General features: G+C 31.8%; 2 long non-coding RNA genes across 2 annotated transcripts in view; one reads left to right on the forward strand and one right to left on the reverse strand.

Moving 5' to 3' along the window:
- LOC127729741 (uncharacterized) overlaps window positions 1-9,319 on the reverse strand; it is a 53,470-nt gene extending 44,151 nt beyond the window's left edge. The window contains exon 1 of the long non-coding RNA XR_007994819.1: window positions 8,981-9,319. This is a non-coding gene — a long non-coding RNA (uncharacterized LOC127729741). The remainder of the gene's footprint in view (window positions 1-8,980) is intronic.
- Window positions 9,320-9,824: 505 nt separating this feature from the next.
- LOC127729704 (uncharacterized) lies at window positions 9,825-11,654 on the forward strand. Its single transcript, XR_007994805.1, has 2 exons — window positions 9,825-10,326; window positions 11,229-11,654. It is a non-coding gene; the product is annotated as an uncharacterized LOC127729704 (long non-coding RNA).
- Window positions 11,655-24,724: the final 13,070 nt, after the last annotated feature.

Below are 24,724 nucleotides of genomic sequence, written 5' to 3' on the forward strand. Positions count from 1 at the left end.
AAATCTTCATTAAACGTGACCTGACCAACACTGACAATGCCAGGACCAAATGAAAATGCTAATAACTTTTTTTATTTCTTAAAGGGTTTATGTTAAATTTGAAATATAATAAAGTTTAATCATTTAATATATAAATTAATAAAAAAATAAAATATTCAGATAATGTGACCTTTCTAACGTTGACAATAACCTGACCAACAATAGCAATGACCTGACCGATGAAAATTTCTGTTATTTTATATTATTAAAAAAAAACAGGAAAAATATATGTTTTTGGTAAAAAAAAACTTGACCTGACCAACGTTGACTGTGTCCTGGTCGTTGTACTACCTAATACTTATTTATATCTTATTGGATTTTCGTTAAATTTAAAAAAAAAATAGAATTAAGATTGAATGGTAAAAAACTGGGAAAAACAGTTTAGGGTACTATGACGAGCACCGAATTATTTAAATTTTTATGGTATTGAGTAGTATATTGTATTTAACTGTGTTGTAAATTATGTTGTATATTACCGGTTTTAATTTGATACGTTTGATCACAAATATAAAGTAACTCAAAAGGTGTGATTGAAGTAGGCCATACATACATGTACGTTAATAAATCCAATAGAGTTTGTTTTTTAATATTTTCTAACAGTAAATAGTTATTTCCACGTACTACTTAAGGCATGCGCGAGCCTTGTGCAGGATATCTTGGCAGTTTTTAATATTTTCATAAAAACAAATACACATTTCGCAGACTACTTGAGGTATGCCCGAGCCCCTGCATGCACAATATCTTTGTAGTTTAAATATTTTCATAAAATATAAGTAAACATATTCGCGGACTTAACTTGAGGGTTACCAGAGCCTTGTCTTAGTTTTAAATGTTCCCGAAAGTTTGTAAAGCATTTTATATTTTCTTATTTGATAAAATTAATGGTTCAATCTAAGTGTTTCTATAAATTGATGCAAAGCCTATTACATTTAAATAGGTATAAAGTCATTTTTCCTGGTCATGACAATGGTCAGAATGTAGGACAGAAAGTCACAGACAAAAAGTCACAGACAAAAAGTCGCGGACAAAAAGTCATGTGTATAATATGTTATAAACATAGACTTCTGCTTCAAAGTAAAATCTAAATTTTTGTTGTTTAAAGAAAGACAATTATATACTAATTTTGAGAAACATCTTTCTGTAATGGGCTTTCAGTGGAAATCAAAGTATATGTACATGCATATAATTTTTTTAAAGTTACCCTGTGTAAAGAGTTATCATATTGTCAATATTTTTTAATTTGCTGCTTAAAATCCATTAAGATTACTGTTATTTTCTCAAATTTTATTAATCCAATGCCTTTTACTAATGTAAATATAGTGCTACCAAAGGCGGATCCAGGGGGCCATGAGGGCCCGCCCTTCCTTTCATTGGAAACATTTGGTTGATTACATATGTAATCACTAAAGCATGAATGTAGCGGGCATCTCTTAAGGCAGTCAGTGGTACCCCTGGTATGACAATTGTCTATATGGTATATTTTCCCCCTGCTGCTCGTTGTAAGACCAGCAGTCACCCGCTGACCGATTTTCCGTGGGTCCTCTTAGGGAAACGGAACTTTTTGGAAAATCTCGAAAATTTCTCCCCGGCCAGAATGTCAAACAAGAAATGTGTCGGATGAATAGCAGGGACCATCGGGTCGACGGCCGACCGTACCCGCCCTTGCTTGTTACGCCCTTTTTTTAGGGGCTCCCTAGTTGATCTATTGAAATGTCTGTCCTTGTCCAATTGATCCCGATTTCTAGTGATATTTCAAATTGTCTGCCTTCATCCCAGCTTACACCTATTGAAGGACCTTTTTTATTTTTTTTTATTTTTTATAACTTTTATAAAAATGATCTTCATGAAGATACTCATCATCCAATAAAACAATATTATTCAAAACGTATAGCTACATGTATACATGCTTTGCCATTTCAACATTGAGTTTAAGAATGAATAAGAAAAATAAACAGCTCATAACAAAGGTATTTTTTCCTTTATAGAAAGGTTAGATGGTCAATTATCATTTATTTAGAGGATCAATGTCTGACTCTTTTGGTTCTATTTTTTATTGTGTTGAATTGTTTCAAATTATTGACTTTTATTAATTTTTGGTCAGTAGACTAGCACAGGACCTACAATGTTCCTATTAAATTTATTGGTTTTGTTCTCTTCTGAAATATGCATGAGATGTTTGACACTGGACATAAAGCAAACTACAACTAATCGATCATTTCTTTTTTACAAAATTGTATACACTCTTTGCTATATGTATCGAAGTTCATTAAACGAATTTGTAAAAATTAGCACTTATCAGTATTTTTGCAAATGGACTGCTTGTTTCCATGGCAACACATTCAATGGCAAATATTGCATAATTGAATATATGATTTTTTAAATGATTTTATTTGTTTTTTCTAGATTTAGTCATTGTTTTTCTTGTACATTTTTCATGATCATGAAAACAGACTGAAATTTCTTCATAATCAGCACTTTTATCCAGATTAGAGAAATTGTATTTGTTTCATTCAAGTGGTAACACCATTATCGATATACTATACCAGCAAAATTATTTATATATACACATGTGTGTATACAGTGAAACTTAATAAGTGTTTTCGTTTTCCTACTTTTGTGCACATTTAAGAAACTAACTGAAACTTTTTCAAATTTGTTTTAAACTTGTGTATCATCATGAAATTGTTTCCATAGCAACACAGTTAAAACTATAATACCGTTATGTATAAATATGTTTCAAATTTTGATGATTACAATCATTTCTACAAATTGTATATTTATTTTTTTTTTCTGACTGCAGAATTAGGTTTAAAAACATTTTTTTCAAAAATTTTCAATTTTTTTTTTCTGAAAAAATGAAAACTTAGCATTTTGTATCCATGGTAACAAATAAATGAGACATACTTCCCCATTACTTTTTCGCATCATTGATAAGATAAGACTATGGTATTTATGAATTGATGGTTGACTTTAACTCAGGTGTCCGCAAACAATTATGGTGAGCATTCAAAAATGACCTCAAAAGGGTATTTTTTACCTAATGCAAACCACATAAAAAGGGGGGTATATGTGATTATGATTGAAAATGAATATGAAAATATCAGTTATTAAATTACATTAATAAAATGCATATATTTGATAAAATCATAAAAAAATATTCTTTCTTTTAATCATTTATTATGAAAAATTATGTTGAAAATAGCCATTTTCAGCTTAAAATCATAGATATCCAGAAGAGGTAAAACTGGTCATCGGTTGCTATGGCAACCGATATGCTTAGCAACCAAAATTTTGCCATTTTTTGTTTGTTTCATCAAGACTAGTAAGTGTGAGAAGTTTGAAGAAAATCCATGACCATGCGTGCCACACTCCCTATATAAAAGTTTAAATAGTTACAGAGAACCAGTATTAAATTACATAATTAGCCCATGGATAGGTTGAAGGAAAACAATAATTGTATTTCATATTTTATTTGCTAATTAAACAGTAAAACACAATATTTATTTTCAACTAACTGATGAATTAATGAGTCTGATATACTACATAAGATCTGGCTAAAAATCTAGTTGACCCTTATTTAATGGATATCCACACTGTGTTAAAATTAAAAAAAAAAATGGTCAATTCAAACATACGTTATGATCCGGAAACCGTAATCCTGACGGACAAACAAAGATAATAGAACACTTAACACCACGATTCCTACAGCTGGCCATTATAAGATACTTAAAAACAACAAAACAAATTACTGCAGAAGCATTTATAGGAATGTAAATACAAATACTTGTATTGACTCGTTCATTCCTTTTGTCAACAATGGCGTTCCATACTTTTTTTATTTTTGACGTAACCCCCCTATGAAATGTCATTTTTAGAAGTGGAAAACGTCGCTAAACAGTTATTATTACTTATAAAACCATTTACAAGACTAGGAAACATGATTTCTTTGAATACGGCAAAATATTGCTACTCGGGGAAAAACAATACTTTTAAAGATTCAAAACATGATAAATGTATTTATATTTATACATTTATTGTAATAGTCAAGCTTTACGCACCAATTTTCAGTTCCAATGGGTCAAATCTACGTCAAAAACAAATTCCGCTTGTTGACATTGAAGTTGCATTATACAAGTTATTTCCCTTTTGACGTATGGCGCGCATTACATTGCATGAAATTCAGTAGAATTTGACCTTTTTATTTCGCAAAATTATGCAACTTTGCCGTGGTTCGATTTTTGCCGATTTTTGATATGTTAATTCTATAGTTGTAACCTTCGTTTTTCATGAAAAATGAATTCTGTTGCAATTTGTTTGAGGTAAAACCTCAGATTCCCTGGACTAATTCATTAGGTTCGTTCATTCGTACAATGTTTTGGAAAACCAAATTATTATTTTAATCGTGCAGTACACTTTCTACTGGTCAGATTGCCCCCTTCAACCTAAACATTGCCCCCCCCCCCCCCCCATTTTACTTGAAATCTAACAGAAAAATATGACATTGATACATAGAAAAGAATAATTTCGATTAAAAAAAAATGACATAGGATTAAGATTCAGTCAATCTAATTAAAATATAGATCTCGGATTTCGTTATACTACGTTATACTACATACGAACGAAATCCGAGATCTATATTTTAATTAGATTGAAGATTAAGTGGTCCTGTACAATTATTACTACATGAATTTGACTTCGATCTGTTGATAAATTTTATAATCAAACCTTATTTAAACGTGTTTCAACATGCATTCAGTTCCCTAACGATAGACTATGGACGAGAGAATGACGGTGAACTCTGGGAGTTCGAACCAAGTCGAATATATAAAGCACATGTTACAAACTATTGACGCTTTTATGCGGCATTTGCATTGCATTATATTGGAAATGCATTATTTCATGTGTTGCATATGAACACATTTGGTGCATCCCCCCTTTTGCGGTACTATAGAATAGAATGTGCAGCTTGGGAGGAGATATTACAGTATAATCATGGATTGTTGTTACGCGCCATGCTGTGTAACCATGGGACTCATGATGCTTTAGTAAAATAACTGTAAAGAACCAGTGGCAATTGAGTACTGATATATTTTTTAAAGAACCAGTTGCAGTAAAACCAGTAATATAGTGCACGTTGAAAACTTTAAAAAGGTTGAAATTTTATTTTCATAATCAAAAGTAGAAATTAAAAATTTTACGACAGAAAGACAAAATGTTTGCCACAAGACAAGATATAATGAACATTTGTAGTTGGTAGTCTTATACAATTAAGCGTCACATCTTTGACAATTATCTATAAAGGTGTGTTTCAAGTGGGAAACCAAGTAAAAAATCTTTCATTCAGCAATATTAAAATAATAAGATCTATTCGGTTTTGCTAAGAACATCTAAAAAATACAAACACTTTCGAACTGTAAACAAAAGTGAAGAGCGGCAGACAGACAGACATTCAGACATTCAGACAGTTTAGACTATTTGGAACAATGTAAATACAGAGGGACAAATGGCACAGTATCAAATATTTGCACATAAGAATTTAATAAGATACATGTATTATAAATCGAGTTCGTTCAGTTGCAATGGCTAACTAATATTATACACAAATGGTAATTGTACATTGATTGCCAAAAGTAATAGCTATACTTTGATTTTAAGCTTGCCTAAAATTATACCACAAGCCCGAGAAAATAAATTTTCACGAGAGAATATGTATTGATTCTTTTTTCAAACGAAGTAGGGTTAGATTAAATCAGTGTTATTCACTTGTTTTGCATCAACAAGTTTGTCTAAGTTTTCATTGAAATATGCAATCAAAATCATACATGAAAATACATGAACGTAGTGTACTTGTTTAATTGAGTATTCTACCCTTTTGATTAAGTCTATATAATTAAATTGTTATTTACGGTAGACATGACTACAAATAAACACTCATTTTTTAATTATGTTCATTTTGATATATCATCAAAAGATGTACAATGAAGCTTGACCTTAAGAATCTGAATACATTACAAATAGAAGCGAAGGTTTTTTAAGGTCAGATTAATCATTACAATATTGACAACTGTAATTATTCCGTTCTTACATTTGAATTTTTATTTAAATAGATTTTTGTAATGCTATTTACTTACAACGATTGAAAGACGGCATAGTTATACGTTATTTGACACATGAAGGATTTTCAAATATTTCAAAGTGCGTTTGTGATTTAAAATATTTCAATTGTGAAAATCAGAAAATTTTAACTTTTTTTTTAAGTAGCCGGGAACAATTACTTGACGAAAGTAACAATAATCCATTCTATTCAAGTTTCAATAGAACTAACATATGATTTAAAGTTACGTGTTATTTTGTAATAGATATTTTGATATTCGAATATTTCTTGAACTATAAGTATTTACATAAACATTCTTGTAAGAATAATTATACATTTTTTCTTTATTGTTGAAAGTTTTATGATATTTGATGTCACATATGGAGCAGGATCTGCTTACCCTTCCGAAGCACTAGGGATCACCCCCTGTTTTTGTTGGGTTCGTGTAGCTCAGTCTTTAGTTTTCTATGATGTGTTTTGTGTACTGTTGTTTGTCTTTTTGTCTTTTTGTTTTGCCATGGCATTTTTAGTTTGTTTTTGACTAATGAGTTTGATTATTCCTTTGGTATCTTTTGCCTCTCTTTTGAAATATCATTGTTTATATTGTTGGTCTGTCGTTCTGTAGCTTAACAATTGAAATTTATGGCTTTATGCAAAAAAAAAAACAACAACATTTCCTAATGCATAGTCGTTTATAGTTTTAAAATCATAGGAACTACACAAAATCTATAAAAATGAATGAAAAAATCTTGATGGCTACCGATTATCGCTTTCCGTTTGAGTCAATTCAATTTGTAACTTATAACTAAAGCACTTGTAAATGTTTTAGAAAGTTAGTATTTACACAGAGAGTTTAATCTAAGAACCTTACATTCTTTAAATCATAAAAAATATTGAAAGTAGGATCCATTATTTCTTCTTGCGAATATAAAATAGGTGTTCCTATGTGAGCTCATATCTTTTTTTATAAATCTTTGCTTTTATAGACATGTATTAATACATATAATCCATGAAATGAAATCTGAATTACGAAAAATCTATTATCAAATATCAATAAATGGATATATCATATTTTATTTTTTCTTATGTATGCGAAATGACCAATCCTTACGATTTTTTTTTGTGAAAAAAAATCGCATGGTTTGAGAATTATTCATAACAACTACGTCTATGAAAATTTTACGAATGTGGACTTAGCTGCTATAGATGAGGGAAAGAAATAGGGCCAATGTCAACTGAATTTGTTTCAAACAGGGGCATTTTTCTAAATGTCCTTGAATCTTGACTAAAATGCGCTGTATTATAGATTCATATAACCTCTCTTCTTAAAGGTTTTAACACATTTTGACGTATTGTCGAACATGCGACCAAATTATAAGTGCATGAAGATCCATCAAAACAGCAATTTTGATACAATTTTGCAAAATTTGCATAATTATTCAAATTATATATACAAATGAATGAATAGGAAGGACATTGTTCACCAAAGCCAAAATTATATAAGAAGCACTTGTATAAATTATCTTTTAGATACAAATTAGTTTATTTCGGTTAACAATGTCCTGTGAAGTAAGATTTTACAAAAACATTTACTATGTTCAACAGCAAAATCTAGAACTGAAAATTTTTCTAATAGTACGGAACTATACAAAACGGTTGCATCTTTTTGAAATCGTATAAAATATAATCATTAATAATAGAATTCTAGTAGGTTTAAACACCTTTCTGTTTTTGACTATGTGAGTGAAATAAATACAGAGGAAATGAGTCAACTAATGACTCGATGAATAAAATATTATATAAATATATAACCTTTATACGATCCTGAATGGAGTTTTGGTTCTTGTTATCGAGATCAAACTAGTCTGCCATTTTTCTGTTTATGCCAAGTAGAAAATTTTATTTATGCCAAGCAAAGATTTATATAAAAGAGACGAGCTCACATAGGAACACCTATTTGTTATTCGCTAGAAAAAATAATGGATCCGAAATTCAATAGTCTTTATGATTTAACGAATGTAATGCTTACTGGATTTCTAAATCGTCTAATACATTGACATTATTCTTTATTTTTGTAATGCATACATTGACCTCAGTTTCTTTCATGCCATTCGTGTGCATTATTCATATGTTAAATTATCTATGCAATATATAAGAAAATTTGTTGAAGTAGTTATTTGTTTTTATAGTGATTAAGATTATATTACAATGTTGACTGCTGTACCCCAATTTTTGACATTTTTACCTATTATGTCTGTTTGTTTTTCTCACACATTGTTGTCAATATAATGGAATTCTATGCGACTGTCATACAAGTGAGAGGTTTAGCTAGCTATAAAACCAGGTTTAATACACCATTTTTTACATAAGGAAATGCCTGTACCAATTCAAGAATATGACAGTTGTTTTCCATTCGTTTGATGTATTTGAGCTTTTGATTTTGCCATTTTACAAAGGACTTTCCGTTTTGAATATCCCTTGGAGTTCGGTATTTTTGTTATTTTACTTTTTTTTATATACATAATTGCGTAATACATCTTTTAGCTAAAAATAAAAATGATATAAAGTCAGAGGTTCAAATATTATTGACATTCCATTATACAGAGGCCAACACATGGTCTTTGTTAACAATAAATAAGTGTCCATACCATGTATCAAACTCAAAATCAGTGAAAGTGTGGACAATGTGTCAATAAATTGAACCAAACACTTCCACACAATCCTATCAAACAAATCTTTTCTTATTTTTTGAAATGGTCTTTTGAAAAAAAGATTGCAAGTGTATTTGCTACAACTCATATTAAGCCTTCCTCTGTAACGAAAAAAATAAATTTTCTAGATACTTACTGGCAGTGTCACTATGTGATAAGAAGATTAAAGCAGCAAGTTATCTCCTTGACATGATCTATGTATGTTTAGGCAGTACAATTTATCAACAGGTTGTAGGTATTCATTTGGGCACCATTTTGCGCCCCTGTAATAGCAGATTTGTTCCTATATTGTTATGAATAACAGTTTTTAATCAAGTTCAGTAAAGACGATCCGATCCGTCTAAATTCAATTGATAAATACAACAACACTAACGTTGCCTTGATTATGTGTTTGCGTTAAATAATGAAGCATTCTTTAAATGTACTGGCAATCCAAAGGAAAGTAATTTAAATAAATCAAATATAAACAGCAAGAACTGTCCTTTCCTATATTTAGATATTTATAGATTCACACGGGAAACTATACAAACATTTACGACAAAAGAAACAGTTTTTTGTTCCCTATCAAATTTTCCATTTTTTGTTGGCGATGTTGTTTTATTGGTCCCATGAAATAGGGTTTATTAATCCCAATTCATTCGCTTTGATTTCTTTTTCATTAACTATAGCTGTTTTCGTTTAATAAGAAAATGTGTTTGCGTGTCTTCGGGTTTAAATTCTTCTCTATTTATAAGCCATAATAAGTGGCATCTTCTTTAAACTGTACATTGGAGCAAAGTTTATATTTAGTGAAATACATTATTTAATGGCGCAAAGGATATATCTATAAAAATCATATCCTCACTAATATTTAATTTTTTCCATTTAATAGTATTGTCATAATGTAAAACTGAAATACGTTGTTATCAAATCATAAAACACAAAGAGCAAAATACATATTGAATATTGTGAATGCAAATTTTAATAAAAGATACACAATGGTGGGTACATTCATTTCCCAATCTCAGTTTTACCTGAATAGAGAAGGAGATCCGTTATTACATATTTTTATTAGATTTTGATATAAAGGTTACCATTGAGCTTTATGCTTCATCGTGCATTCGAGGGTGATAGAGGGATAATTTAGTAGTTTCATAGGATCTTTCATAGCTGTTGATTTTTTCAACAAAATTGAATTGGGATCTTACTTTAATTAGTTTTGTACTTTTTATAGTAAAAAAATATATTGTAATGTGTCTTTCTTTTATTTATAACTACAACATCATATTTTGTACCTCCTCGGAACCTTTATGGAGCCTAAAGAGAACGTAGAATATTGTAACCATGAGTACGGAGTGGACGTATAAAAGCTCATGTATATAAGAATACATAGTATTTTATAGTTGTTTCGTTGTACCCTTGTCTTCTTTGACACCATAAAAGATGGCAGACCAATTAGATATGGAAAACAGGGATCCTAATAGTATTAATGATCATATAAAGGTATGTAATTGCGTTTATGCAGTTTACCCTTTTATCACAAAATTTTGAATTATTCATTAACTGAACTGCTATTATTAACATTTGAATGCAGTGTAACATTTGCATGAACAAAATACAACTAAAAAAAGAGATCAATTGTGTTTATGACAAAGGAATAGACACCAGTTAGTTATACCAATAGAATATAATGTAGCTTTTTGATAAAGTGACTAGCTGTCCTTAATGAAATGAATGATAATAACTTGTATTTAACCCAGCTCTAATATATACTTTTTAGGAAACTAACGATGTGTTTTCTGGATGTTTATAACTAGGGTAAAATCACAAGCCTTTGCAATGACTCAAAACATTACAAATATCTCATTCTGTTGGCATGCACCATGACATATAAAAAACTTCATGCTAATTTTTGGTTATGTTCTGTGTTAAATATGTTGCTGCTATACAATGATATTATCTTTAGCGACACTTATATATTCTTATACATATTTGATATTTTTTTGTATAATTTCATCTACATAGAATAGTGGAAAAACACTTTATTTAGAAATAGTGTTTTAATACAGGTTTTCTAAATTCCCTGGTTAAATAAAGAAAAAATAATTGTTGTATATAATATGTTGACCACTAATTCGATTTACTCAAATAATTACGTGTTATTAGACACAAAACAGTTGTAAACGATGTCGTTTGACCACCAGTGTTTTATTTAACTTTCTTCTTTAAATGATCTGTTATGCTCACGCTGTGGTCTCGGCTAATGTATTGTGTTCGACCTTAAATATCAGTTGTCCTAGAAATGTCTAAACCCCGATTAATTTTTAAAGCATACTTTACGTGGATAACATTTCAGTTATATTCTCATTTGTAAACAATTTTCTTATGAAATCTTTTTTATTTAGGTTGCCTTTGACGATATCCTTGCAGAAGTACCAGGGGCTCACGCTATTGATTGTGTATGGAAAAACAGCTACAGATGTTTTGAAGGAGGAAAGAGTTGCTGTTATAAGTTTTTGACAGCCATCTGTGGAATATGTATCGCATTATATTGGGGATGTTGTTTCGCATGTTTGGCTTTCGAGCACATCTGGTGTGTCAGTCCCGGTTTATCTGCTTATAGAATTGAATGTGGTGCATGGAGAAAGTATTACAGTATTTGTATGGACTGTTTCTGTGCTCCCTGTTGTGAGACCATGGGTCTATTCTTCAGTAACATAAAAGTTCAAAACAAATAGCAAAATGGTTTAAAGAATGTTTATATCTGTGATAATTAACTTTTATTTAAAGAAGTTCATGTTTCAAGAAAATAATATATGATCTTGTATCTTTGTTGTGTTCTATTATCTATTTCAAAGAGAAATAGCATAGTGGCTGTTTTAAGAAATACGTGTAATCATGGAACAGATAAAACGTTGCATTTCTTACTATAAGTTTGTTTAAACATATAAATCCCTTTACTTCAATGTACAATTCATAAGTACGCCAAAGGTTCTGAAATTCTTCATTAATAACCATTAAAAATTTACTGAATATACCCAAATTAATACTTTGTTTCAACATTTCATGAAGCAGATCTGGAATTTTCAACAGAATTTTCAATAGGGCGAGGTGAACATCCGTAATGTTTGCCGACAATCCTTTATATTGAGGGATGACTGTCAAAAGTTTTTACAGAACTGAGAACATCATGTTATCTAAGTTGAAGCTGTAAAACACCTGTGAAAGTATTGCTCTGTTCTGAAAGTACATTTGCGGAAACTGTTTGACAGGTTTTTTAACCTTTTACATATGTTGTTATCATGCTTTCGATTGTCTTATAATGCAAGGATAACAGGAATTCTAAAAAATATTGGACAGTAAAACAAACCATAGCAAACAGAAACACCCTTCTCCCAGAAAATAGACACTTAAAGACAAATAAACTGTTAACACAGAGATATGTCTCGCCTATTTGTTATTTTGATATTGCAAATGTTGAAATTAAAACAGCAATACTTTAACATGTAAGTTATGCAAATATTCAAAGTCAATGAACCATGACTGAAGGTACAGGGCTAAACAATCTCCATGTAAATGAGATGTGCCAATGCTAATACAACTGCAAACCAAATACCATTGACTTTTCATAAGTCGTTCCCTTTAAACAAACCTAAACACAAACATTAACTTGTAAACTATGTAAAAGTTTCAAAGTCAATGAACCATAATTAGGGGGTGGCGTTATATAAACTCCAAGGAAATGAAGCTTGCAAATGCCAATGCATTTGCATACCGAATATCATTGACTTAACATTAGTGGTTCATCTTAAACTGACCTAATCACAAACTTATATATGTAAACTAAGCAAAAGTTTCAAAGTCAATAGACCATAACCGAGGGGTAAGGACCAAATATTCTCCATGAAAATAAGATGTGCTAATGCTTATACAACTGCATACCAATTATCATTGACCTACCACTAACGGTTCCCCTTAAACTGACCTAATCACAAACTAATACATGAAAACTAAGCAAAAGTTTCAAAGTCAATAGACCATGAATGAGGGGCGGGGCCAAATAATCTCCATGGAAATGAGATATGCCAATGCTTATACAACTGCATACCAAATATCATTGACCTACCACTAGTGTTCCCCATAAACTGACCTAATCACAAACTAATACATGTAAACTAAGAAAAGTTTCAAAGTCAATAGACCTTGACTGAGGGAGCGGAGCCAAATAATCTCCATGGTAATGAGATGTGCCAATGCTAATACAACTGCATACCAAATATCATTGACCTACCACTAGTGGTTCACCATGAACTAGACCTAATCACTAACTAATACATTGTTGACGACGCCGACGCCGGAAACAGCATACCTATGTCTCGCTTTTTGACTCCGTCAATGCGAGACAAAAACCAACGAAAACACATACACCATATAGCCTGCCTTTGTGAAGGCACGCAATTAGGTGGGGTTAAGCAGTTTTACATGCGCAAAGACCTACCCCATTCCCATATCCGAGATATGTCGTAAAAGTAAAAATACACATGAAACAGTTCAGCTACTCACAGGTTGACAACTCACTTGCATACTTGATCCCAGCTGCTTCCTTTACACGTGGTCGTCAGGTTACAAATGACTAATGGGAAAATAAGGTCCTTGATATTAAGCCAGTTATAGCATATACTGCCTGTACCAAGTCAGAAATATGACTGTTGTTTTTCATTCGTTTGATGTGTTTGAGCTTTTGATTTTGCCAATTGTTAAGGGACTTTTCGTTTTGAATTTTTCTTGGAGTTCGGTATTTTTGTTGTTTTACTTTTTATATAACATAATTCTTAAAGGCTAAGAAGGATGCTTTCGCCACCATTTGCAATTTACCCGTTTAACATTTCCCTTATATACTCTTTTACATGATGTTCAACATTAGAAGGAGGAATCTTGATTTTTCATTGAATTTTCTTTAGTATTTCAACATACTTTCCCTTTTTAATGTGTTCTTATTTATACAATCTTACAATACATTGTAACTGTAGTAAATATGTTCTGCCAATCTGATCAGATTTTACAGACCACATACGGCCGAGCATTGCATTCTCTCTGCACGAGGCATAAGATATAACAGTCAAATTTCGACCGGACGTTTCTGCGTAATATTTTAGTTCTAATTATCAACACGGATGTCCTCCTATTAGCATGGGGTAAACTGTCTGGTGGATAATCCAGGTCACTTTATTTTCATCCCCACAACCCTCGTCACCTCATATGCTAAACGCATGAAAAATTGTTCCACAATCGTCAAATACACAGAACAATTGATTTTACTAACACATAAAAAAAACTTAACAAAAACGGACAGTAATAATGATGGTTGTTTGCTAACACCCAGTGGCAAATATTTCATGCATTCAGAAAGAGACGCACAATAGCAAAATAAATAATTTATTCAGGCCAATATGTATTAGCATTGGAACAGGTGTTTTTAAAATCTTTTATCGAACAATTTCTTTACATTTAAGTCGGCCGGCTAAACACAAAGGATGGAGAAGTATGAAGGGACGAGGTGAGCAATTGCCTCCTAAAAAAAAACTCACGAAAGATACCAGGCTTATAATTTTGTACGCCAGACGCGTGTTTCGTCAACAAAAGATTCATCAGTGACGCTCAAATCAAAAACGTTAAAAGGCCAAAGACAGCACGAAGTTGAAGAGCATTGAGAGCCAAAAATTCCGATAGGGTTTTCCAAATAGTAAGTATTGCGACTTGGGATAACATAATGGCATTAAAACTATGCTACTTTTTAAGTCGTTTTTTTTTTTTGCTCTAGTAGTGTAAAAGTGACATTTGAAGATTTAAAGGTTCAGAAGACCAATATGATTTGTCTTATCTTATATCTGGCTTTCAAAACAATGGACAAAAATGTTGAATTAGGACAAATAGATATAAGAAGATGTGGAATGAGTGCCAATGAGACAACTCTCCATCCAAGTCACAATTTGTAAAAATAAACCATTATTGGTCAAAGTACGGCCTTCCACACGGAGCCTTGGCTCACACCGAACAGCAAGCTATAAAGGGCCCCAAAAATGACTAGTGTAAAACCATTCAAACAGGAAAACCAACGGTCTAATCTGTATAAAATACGAGAAACGAGAAACACTTATGAACCACATCAACAAACGACAACCACTGAACAACAGGTTCCTGACTTAGGACAGGTGCAAACAAATGCAGCGGGTTTAAACGTTTTAACAGGCGCCTACCTTCACCCTAACCTGAAATAATAGTGTAAAGCCTGGTTTACCTAAGCAGTTAAAAATAAAAATAAAACGAATTTGATTTAACGATACGCTATCATTCGTTCATCTCTTAATGTTCATTAGGTAGAGAAGAACACACACGGCTTTGAATTAAGAATAATAAATGCTTATTTATCGAGTAAGGCTATTGAAGTAAAATATTCATGAAGTGATGTATCAAAATGTCCTTTTTTTGTCCAAACTGATTTAATAAAAAGAGTTTAGTTAATTATTTAAATTTAATTTTACATTAACATATAAACAGTCAATAAGTATACATTAACAGTTCGTTAGCATACACATTCAAATTATAAGTTAACAGTTTTATACTTATATATTGCGTAAAGGTGACCTGGTGCTAACAAATAATTCTAAAAGCTTTTTATTTATTCTAACTTAAGTATTTTACCGATAGCATAATATTTTGTTGTCTTTCAAATACATAGGCGGCGGACAAATGTATTTAAAAAAAACTTTATTTCTAACTAAATAATCATAGACTGTCAATTTTTCGGATATAATAGACTTGCCTAAGTAAAAATGTGAAACATTGTTCTGTAACATAATATACACACATTGTGAAACTTGTAATATTCTCCTTAAAGATACAAATTTCAAGACGATTTACTACCTACAATGGGCATACCTGTCAACAAGCGGATCTATATTGGGTTGCCACCATCGATGTATATGGTAAAGAACCTACGTTTTGATTTAGGTCACCGAATCAGGCTTACTACTAAATAAATGCTTGAATGATCACCATTACAATGTGCATGATTGAATGTCTTGGATTGGAATATTATAGATAGATTAATCATTCTTCCAATTGATTAATGAATTGTGCATTGACTAAATTTATTTTGTTTTTGTCATGTTCCATGTGTAGTGATATACACAACAAAGATGAATTATTCAACACTTTTATATACTGCAGTAATAATAATAGTTTCAATCAAAAGTTTGTACAGGAACAATATCTCACCTTACTTTCAAATAAAATGTGTTTCATTTGCCTTCACTACTCTTTTTGTACAATTTCTAAGACTTTAAACACAAAATGATGTTATACATCGACCGTCGGACCGACCCATCTGGCTGCTCTTATTCGCCATCACATAGAACTTAACTTAGTAAAGGCCCAACATATCACACACAGTGAAAATACTACTTTTTTTGGATATATCTAACAGTTCAGTCATTCTTTCAAAGACAAATAAGTTTTTAGTCATGAATAGATTACCTTGGTCGCATTTGGAAAAATCTTTCGGAATTTTGGGTCCTCAGTTCTTTTTAACTTCGTACTATTTTTTGGCCTTTTTATCTTTTTTGATTCGAGCGTCACTGATGAGTCTTTTGAAGATGAAACTCGCGTCTGGCGTACAAAACTTTAAGCTGGAATCTATGATGAGTTTATTTATTAGTTCATTTACTGCTGTTGGACTATTAGTACCCGAAGTATTATTTTCAGTTAGAAATTATTCGGTACTGCCATGATTTATAACTTACCTTTCTTAAATTCTTCGTTGATAAACGAAGAAATTATTAAGGAATTCGAGTTCCAACTCCCTCAGGCAAAGTTGACCTTAGATGGATTAGGCTACTATTTTTCGATCCCTTTTGATAATATATCATGTAGATATCCAACCTTCGATTATATTTTTTGGGGTTTTTGCGTTTCTGATGAAACAATATCTAGAAAAAACGCCACGGACGCATATAGTTCATTTATGTGTATTAATTTTCGACTTATCGACACTCTTCATGAAAAGTCTCCATTTGAAATTCTAATCATCAGCATCTACTCTTTAAAGGGTTTGTAATAGACCTTTTCAACAATTGTCTACACCTACAGTTGAGAACGACTACGACAGGTGAGATATGAGGGGTCGTCTCAAAAATAAAATTGAAAAAAAGATTATTGATCGCATATGATTATTTTGATTGCCAATGAGACCACTATCCAACATGACGTGTATATAAGCAATTACTGTGTACCGTACCTTATTTTGTTTGTTTATCAAAGTTTTGCAGATTTGTAGTTAGCCCGCTAGACGGTTGTCGATATAAAACATCGATTTGTCTACATTCCCTTTATGTATGGCATTTGAATTTTTGACGGAACTGAGAAATAAGTTATAGCAACACCATACAAGTACAGAGTTCTTAATTCTAGTTACATATGTCGCTCAAAAATCTTATTTAAAAAATTTATTAATCATTCACATAGAACATTTTAATTTATGGTATTATATCTTTATGTCTGGTCTTTTTCTTGTAGGTTCATAGTCTTAAATCCTTTCAGCGCCCTATTTATTTCTAGTTAAATGGTAGTTGCCCTAATTGTTGAATCATTAGATATTTGAAATTATTGTGTACCGTACCTTATTTTGTTTGTTTATCAAAATTAAACTTACTTGTGAATTGACTATGAAGAAAAGGAAGGACTTCAATGTTTCATTTCTTTTAGACGTCGAGTTGAAAATAAAAAAAAAAACAAACAAAAAAAAAAACCTGTAGTTTTGTAGTAGATGTTTAGTTAATCAATGTTAATTATCTGTTGACAAGAGCTTTTTCTTTAAATAATCCGGTTTACTGTGCCGTCGCTGGACCTGCTCCCCGGCAACCAAATGAAGTAGTTGACCAGAGAGAGGAAGAAGCTGATGAATTGCCTCGCCCTAATGTTGTACGACCAAAGCAAACTTAAAGCAAAATAGCGCCAACAAATGCACCTCATTCGCGAGAATCAGCCGGAGTACAATAAATTCATAGCAAAATAGATACCAAGATTTTTAAAGGCCCTTGGTGTCACTTCTGATTCAGATTAAGATTCAAATCGTAAGCTTTTTTTTCCCTTTTATTGCTATTTTTATGACTTCCGCAGTGGGGAAAAAAAATCACACAATGCAACATATAAAACAGACATTCAGAGTTACTGCATAGTCTGCATTTTGGTTAAAGACCCCAATCTACGACAAAGGGAAAAGGTATGTTGTCTTTCGGGACACGGACAACCTATAACGATCAATCAGTTCGGCACTGTCAAAAAAGACACTGCAATAACTGTTGAGATATAAATACCATACGCATCAGTGGCGGATCCAGAACTTTTCATAAGGGGGTCCCGCTGACTGACATAAAGGGGGGGGGGGCGGCCCACTCGAGTCATGCTTCAGTGATTCCCTATATAATCAACCAATTTTTTCCCACGAAAAAGGGGGGGCAGGCCCTCCAGACCTGCTCGAAGGTTTAATAGATTCAACGTAAAATGTCGTATAAATACATGTAATAAGAATATTATACAAAGGAGAGAAATATAGTTCATATTTGTTTAAAATATGTTCTTTCGTCAAAATAGTGTAGGTGTAAGCGTGATACTATTCAAGAATGATTTTTAATTTTGAGACGACCCCTTCATTTTACCTGTAAACTGTAGGTGTCATTAGTCGGTGTCGAGAGTTGTTGAAAAGGTCTAATATAAGAATGACACATATGCGCAGATACCATATTTTTTGGTCAAAGGCCAAAAAAATTCTTTCTTAAGAACCGCAGTACAATATAATACACCAAAACAATCTTGGTCAAAATAACCCATCTATCTGCGTAATAATGATAAAATATGGTTAAGGAATATGCAAAGAGACAGGCAGTATTTCAATGGTTTTTCTAAACTTAAAAATCTCTCAAAATGTTTATAAGGAAAAACAAGAAACAGCAGTAATTTACCATCTTCATTCGTATAAAGAGCTTAACATATATCCAGTCAAAAAATTATGTGACTACAAAAACTTATAAAATATTGTATTGAAAGCACTACATACTCATGACATGATCAATGTTCACAAACTGAAACTATTATATTACACATCTCGGTGTGTTTGTTTTTATTTCTTTTACGATAAATATCCATTGATTTGTTTTATAATTTTTTTTTTACTTGATAGAATAGAGAATGGAAACGGGGATTGTTTCAAAGAGATAACAATCCGATCAAATAGCAGAAAACAACACAAGGCCACCGATGGATCTTCAACGCAGCGAAAAAAAAACGCACCCGGAGGCGTAAATCTGTCATAATTCCACTTATTCAATATTATTCAACCGTCTTATTACTAATTGTGCAGTTCAGGGTTGGTTGGCTTTGATTATCGCCAACATTTTAAAAATTTGATTTACTTAATTTTTTTTGGTTTTGAGCAAAAGTCCAAAAACAGGTGTCGTGTACACTTTAATCGATATCATGCAATTATATTTGTGGTTGATGTGTTCTATTGACTTTAGTGATACGATGACCTCCCATGATTGTCTGTTTAAACCCGGTTATTTTTTTCAAGTGATATCTATATACTACATTCATACTATTTAAAATACTATGTAGTAATAAACGCATTGAAATGAGACGCTATTTTCAATTGATTGCACATATTATTAATCAAACATTGACTCTGATTTGATGTCCAATTTGTAGCCTTTATGAAACATGTTTGTTACGAAAAATAATATAACGTAACGTTGTCATCCCTTACAGTGCACATAAAAAGCTGCAACATTGTTTATATTTTACCCAAAAGGCTAAAACCTGTTTGAAAATAACCCTACAGAGAAATAATGTAAAAGGAAACTTATTTCGTATACTGCATTTGGAATTTAAAACTATGTTGATAAAATAGTTATTGTAGACTTTATCCTATGGTCATAAATGAGCCAAATATCATTCTCATTGACCCTGTTCAAAACATAAAATGTGATGATACGTAATTTGAATCTTGCATATAATTGACGTACAATGTTCAATTTCAATTTTACGGATTAATTCATTTTAAGAATAATTATAAATATATACATATTTTCGTAGAAAATTCGTGATCTTATTGACTAACCAGAAATTTTAAAATAAAATGAAGTATTTTTTATTCTAAATTTTCACTTGAATGCACTATTTGAAGACATTTACCATTTTGTTTGTATTTGAGCTTTCCTGATGAAGGAAAATTCAGGAAAGCGATTTGAACGCACCAGATATATAATTTAATGGCACTATGATATTGGTACCCCGTGAACTGCTATTTCCCGAGGGATTCATCAGTTATGTATACAACGCCTAGGTACTGATATGATTTATAATCTACATTTCTTAAATTCTCCGTTGATCAATTTAGAAATTATTAAGAAATTAAGGTTCCAATTCCCATAGACAAAGTTGATCTCAGGTGGATGTTGGCTATTCTTTGAAGGTCCATTATTGTCATATAGCTCCTGAAGTATTCAATTATTTTTTTGAATTTCGTTTTTGAGCGTTCCTATTAAATGAAGGATAATTAAGAAAAGCGCTTCGAACTCACTCAATTTATAGAGGGCTGTTTTTATTTTTCGCATAAAGGCATATCGTGTCATGCCTAATATATGACTATAGACAGATTTTGTTTTGAGATTTTGTTACTTCAAGCAAAAGTTTGTCTTTCACTATTTCAAAAGGGGGGGGGCTCCTTAAATAAATCATATCTCTTATCTCTTTAGAAATAAGGTATACACAATTCATTTTTGAATTGTCTCGAAGGTTTCTGATAAAAATTGCACCATTTTAATATACTGTGGAAAGATTTTTCAGCTTGTACAACCTACTAACACGTATCATGGGGAATTTGGTACTACAAAGAAAGTTTTTTTTCACATAAATTGTTGATGTTACGTTTTTGCCATTTTTTTGTTCGAGCGGAATAATCTAAATTTTTCTTGGTCACATTTCCCGTTTAAAGAGGGTTGTTTTATTTTTCGCATAAAGCATATCGTGTCATGTCTGATATATGACTATAGTGAGATTTTGTTATATCAAGCAAACGTTTGTCTTTTCACTATTTCAGGGGAGCTCCTTGAATAAATCATATCTCTAATCTCTTTAGAAATAAGGTATACATACTTCATTTTTAACCTGTCTCGAAAGTTTCTGATAAAAAAATGTACCATTTTTATATACTGTGGAGATTTTTCAGCTTTTGACATTTTTTTGTTCGAGCAGAATTATCTCAAATTTTCTTGCTCACATTTCCCGGACATTTTTGTATATGTTATCATATCGAAAGGGTAAAGACTTGATTGATTGATTGATTGAATGAGTTTTTTCTTCATTTAGTAATGCAAAGATTGCGATGTGAAATGCACCAAAGAGTCGACAGTTTTTACTGACCAGGAGATTGTGTACAACCTGCATGATAGACATATTGTTGTTTTATCTGATATGATAAAGCTCTGGCCAAATTGCTTATAAATAGACAAATTTGTTATAATTTACAAAAAAGGTAAAAGAGTTAGGTATTAACAATTTATTTTGATAACTCCTACTTTCATTCCTGACTAGGGATAACTCTTTCTTTAAATTGGAAACACAAGTTTCACAAAAACCTTCATAAAGAATGCAAATTGCAGAAAATGATACTTGGATGTTCATACATTGATGTTTTATAGCTTAATGGTAAACGCATATGTTTGTTTTTCCTCATTTGTGTGTACCAAACATCGCCTTTGATTCCTTAAAAAACAAGTTTCTTGGCAAAAAGTAAAATAACAAAAATACTGAACCCCAAGGAAAATTCAAATCGGCAAGTACCTTATCAAATGGCAAAATCAAAAGCTCAAACACATCAAACGAATTGAAGACAACTGTCATATTCCTGACTCAGTACAGGCATTTCCTTATGTAGAAAATGGTGGATAAAACCTGGTTTTATAGCTAGCTAAACCTCTCACTTATATGATTGTATGAGAGTCGCATAAAATTCCATTATATTGACAACAATGTGTGAACAAAACAAACAGACATAATAGGCAAAAATGTCAAAAATAGAGGTACAGCAGTCAACATTGTGTTATAATGTTAATCGCTATAAAAACAAACAAATATGTCAACATAGAAAAACAAAATGGCATATAGACAAAGCACATAAGCAAAAATGAAAGACAAGAATACAAAAAATGACCACAGCACAACAACACATTGGCGGGATGCATAAGTACCGAGCCACGCCAAAAGGATATTACCAAAAATGGACTAAACAGTACAGGTTAATACTTTACAAAGACAAATACAAGAACACTATAACACGTAATTAATATATTAAGCAACGTCAGTACCTCGAATCTATACTTTAAGAACATCATGTATTATTTGTGAAGTTGATACAGAATATTTTTCAACAAGGTCTTGGTATCTTCCGATACAAAGGACGATAAAAATCTTAGTAAGTGGAATAACACCTTTTAAATTTGATTCGTCGGAAGAAGCGTATTCTGTATTAACCTAGCACTCCACTTATCCGGAAACAAAACAGTAAACATATCAAAATGAAGAATTTATATTTGTTAAGTCGGTATTTCAATTTGAACTGAACTTGGGTGCTTCTACCGGTCAACATTCACATGAAAGTATTCTTATAACAAAACACTTCTTCATGTACTAGAATCCTGAAATTTTCTGTCAAATGAAAATGATCATGATAGTATCTATTCTATAATCCTAATTTCAACAATTGTATTGATCATATATCACCGAACTTTCATTTGTACTCGATTTAACCAACTAGAGAGAAAAGATGGTCTTCTTCAATCCTAAAATGTTTTCTAGCAAGGACTGACTTCCCCATGTTAAGATTTATGACGATAATGATAATAGAGGAAATATTTGACTGTATCTAATTGGCTGTTATATGAGTTTCATATTTTTCTCCTAAGTTGCCTTCAAAGTTAGGTTGATATAAAGTCGACTGTTCTCAAAAGTACAGAATTAAGATTGAATTTTTTTTTCGTTTTGTTCAATATCTAGGAAAATTTCCTGTGGAATCATTGGATATTGTTAACAACCCAGACATTCGCCACGAAAAATCATTAGGCCCTATACATGTATATTGATGTATTCATAAAACGGCCAAACAAATTTGATACTACCATAACACATCAGTAGTATTTACATTAATATCTAAAAGTATTTAGAAAATGGTGTGAAATTTCAAAGTAAGAAAAGAGAGGCGAAGGATACCAAAGGGACATTCAAACTCATGAGTCGAAAATAGACTAACAACGCCATGGCTAAAAAAGAAAAAGACAAACAGACAAACAACAGTACACAAAACACAACATAGATAAACAAAGACTGAACAACACGAACCCCACCAAAAACTGGGGGTGGTCTCAGGTGCTCCGGAGGGGTAACAGATCCTGCTTCACATGTGGCACCCGTCGTGTTGCTCATGTTAGTACAAACCCTGTAATAACTCTAATTCGGTATGTCATATTCGGGGGAAAGGGGACGGTATTATAGTTGCGACAATTGGAACATATACGTTGTCATCTGTGAAACAGATATTCCATGAAGGTCAACCAGCTCTTAACTACGTCCATAAATTTACGAAGGGACGATTTCAACTTCACCACTTGGAACTCTTGGTTTAATAGCTTCCTTGTAAGCAGCAACCCTTTATCAAGGAAATCATGATAGGAAATACAAGCCCTGGAATATCGTTTCAACTGGGAAATGTATACTCCGTATGCAGGCGTTGCTGGAATGTTGCTACATATAAATGAAAAGTTCACAATTGGGAAGCTGAAATCATCTCTTTTGTCGTAAAGTTTTGTTTTCAACCGACCATCATTGTCAATTTCTAAATGTAAGTCAAGATATGAGGCAGACTTAACTGTATCTGTTGTATCCTTTATCTCAAGTTTATCAAAAAGTTTCAGAAAATGTACACAAGGAGGGACTTTGATGTCACTGAATACACACATGTTGTCTGTTTTTACAATAAGCTTCGTTTTCATAGTGTAATCTGTCCCTCATGATTAGTAAATATTTGCATTTAATATTTGGGTATATATGTGTTTCGATCTCTGATAAATGTAACCTTCTTTAAGTGGAAAGGTTTTGGAAGCCTGGGAGCCAATATTACCGGTTTAGCGATAATTACAGCAACTAACAACATTTGTTATATCATTATATAACACCAGCAGTCCATTACTAGAATGCACTTCTGATAACACATATGTAAAAATTGAACAGTAAAACTATCAAAACTGAGATATTTTCATATCATTTCTAGACTGAACAATTTTCTTGGAAATATAGACAATCGACAATCAGGAGCTGTGCACAAAAATTTTGATTCCGATACAGTGCATATAAAAAGCACATGACAATCTGCTTAGGTTATATCTTGATATTTAACGTTTTGCAAAGATATTTGATTTCATTCTCCTTCATATAAACTAAGGTCAAGACAGTTCAAGCGTTATGTATAAAATAATGTAACTGTAATAGAACATAGGTAGTAAACTCCTTAGGCAAAGACGGTTCTGATTGGCCTGATGTTTTTCATACTCTTAACTCTGAATTTTTGTTTTTTCTTTCCATCTCTTTGTGTCGAGTTATCCAGTAAGGGTTAGTTCCAGGCAACACGGATATTTAATTATTGGAATTCAGTTAAATGATATGTTTTAAGATTATGTTTACGAAAATGTGTACTACTTTCTTCTAGAGTTAGGTGGTTTTACATATTTATGAATAAAATGAGACGAAAAATAATTATAACTACTTAGTTCAGTTTGCGAGCAGTCTGTTTTCA

The sequence above is a fragment of the Mytilus californianus genome, unplaced genomic scaffold, assembly GCF_021869535.1.
Source record: "Mytilus californianus isolate M0D057914Y unplaced genomic scaffold, xbMytCali1.0.p SCAF_1, whole genome shotgun sequence".
Classification (NCBI taxonomy): Eukaryota; Metazoa; Mollusca; class Bivalvia; order Mytilida; family Mytilidae; genus Mytilus; species Mytilus californianus.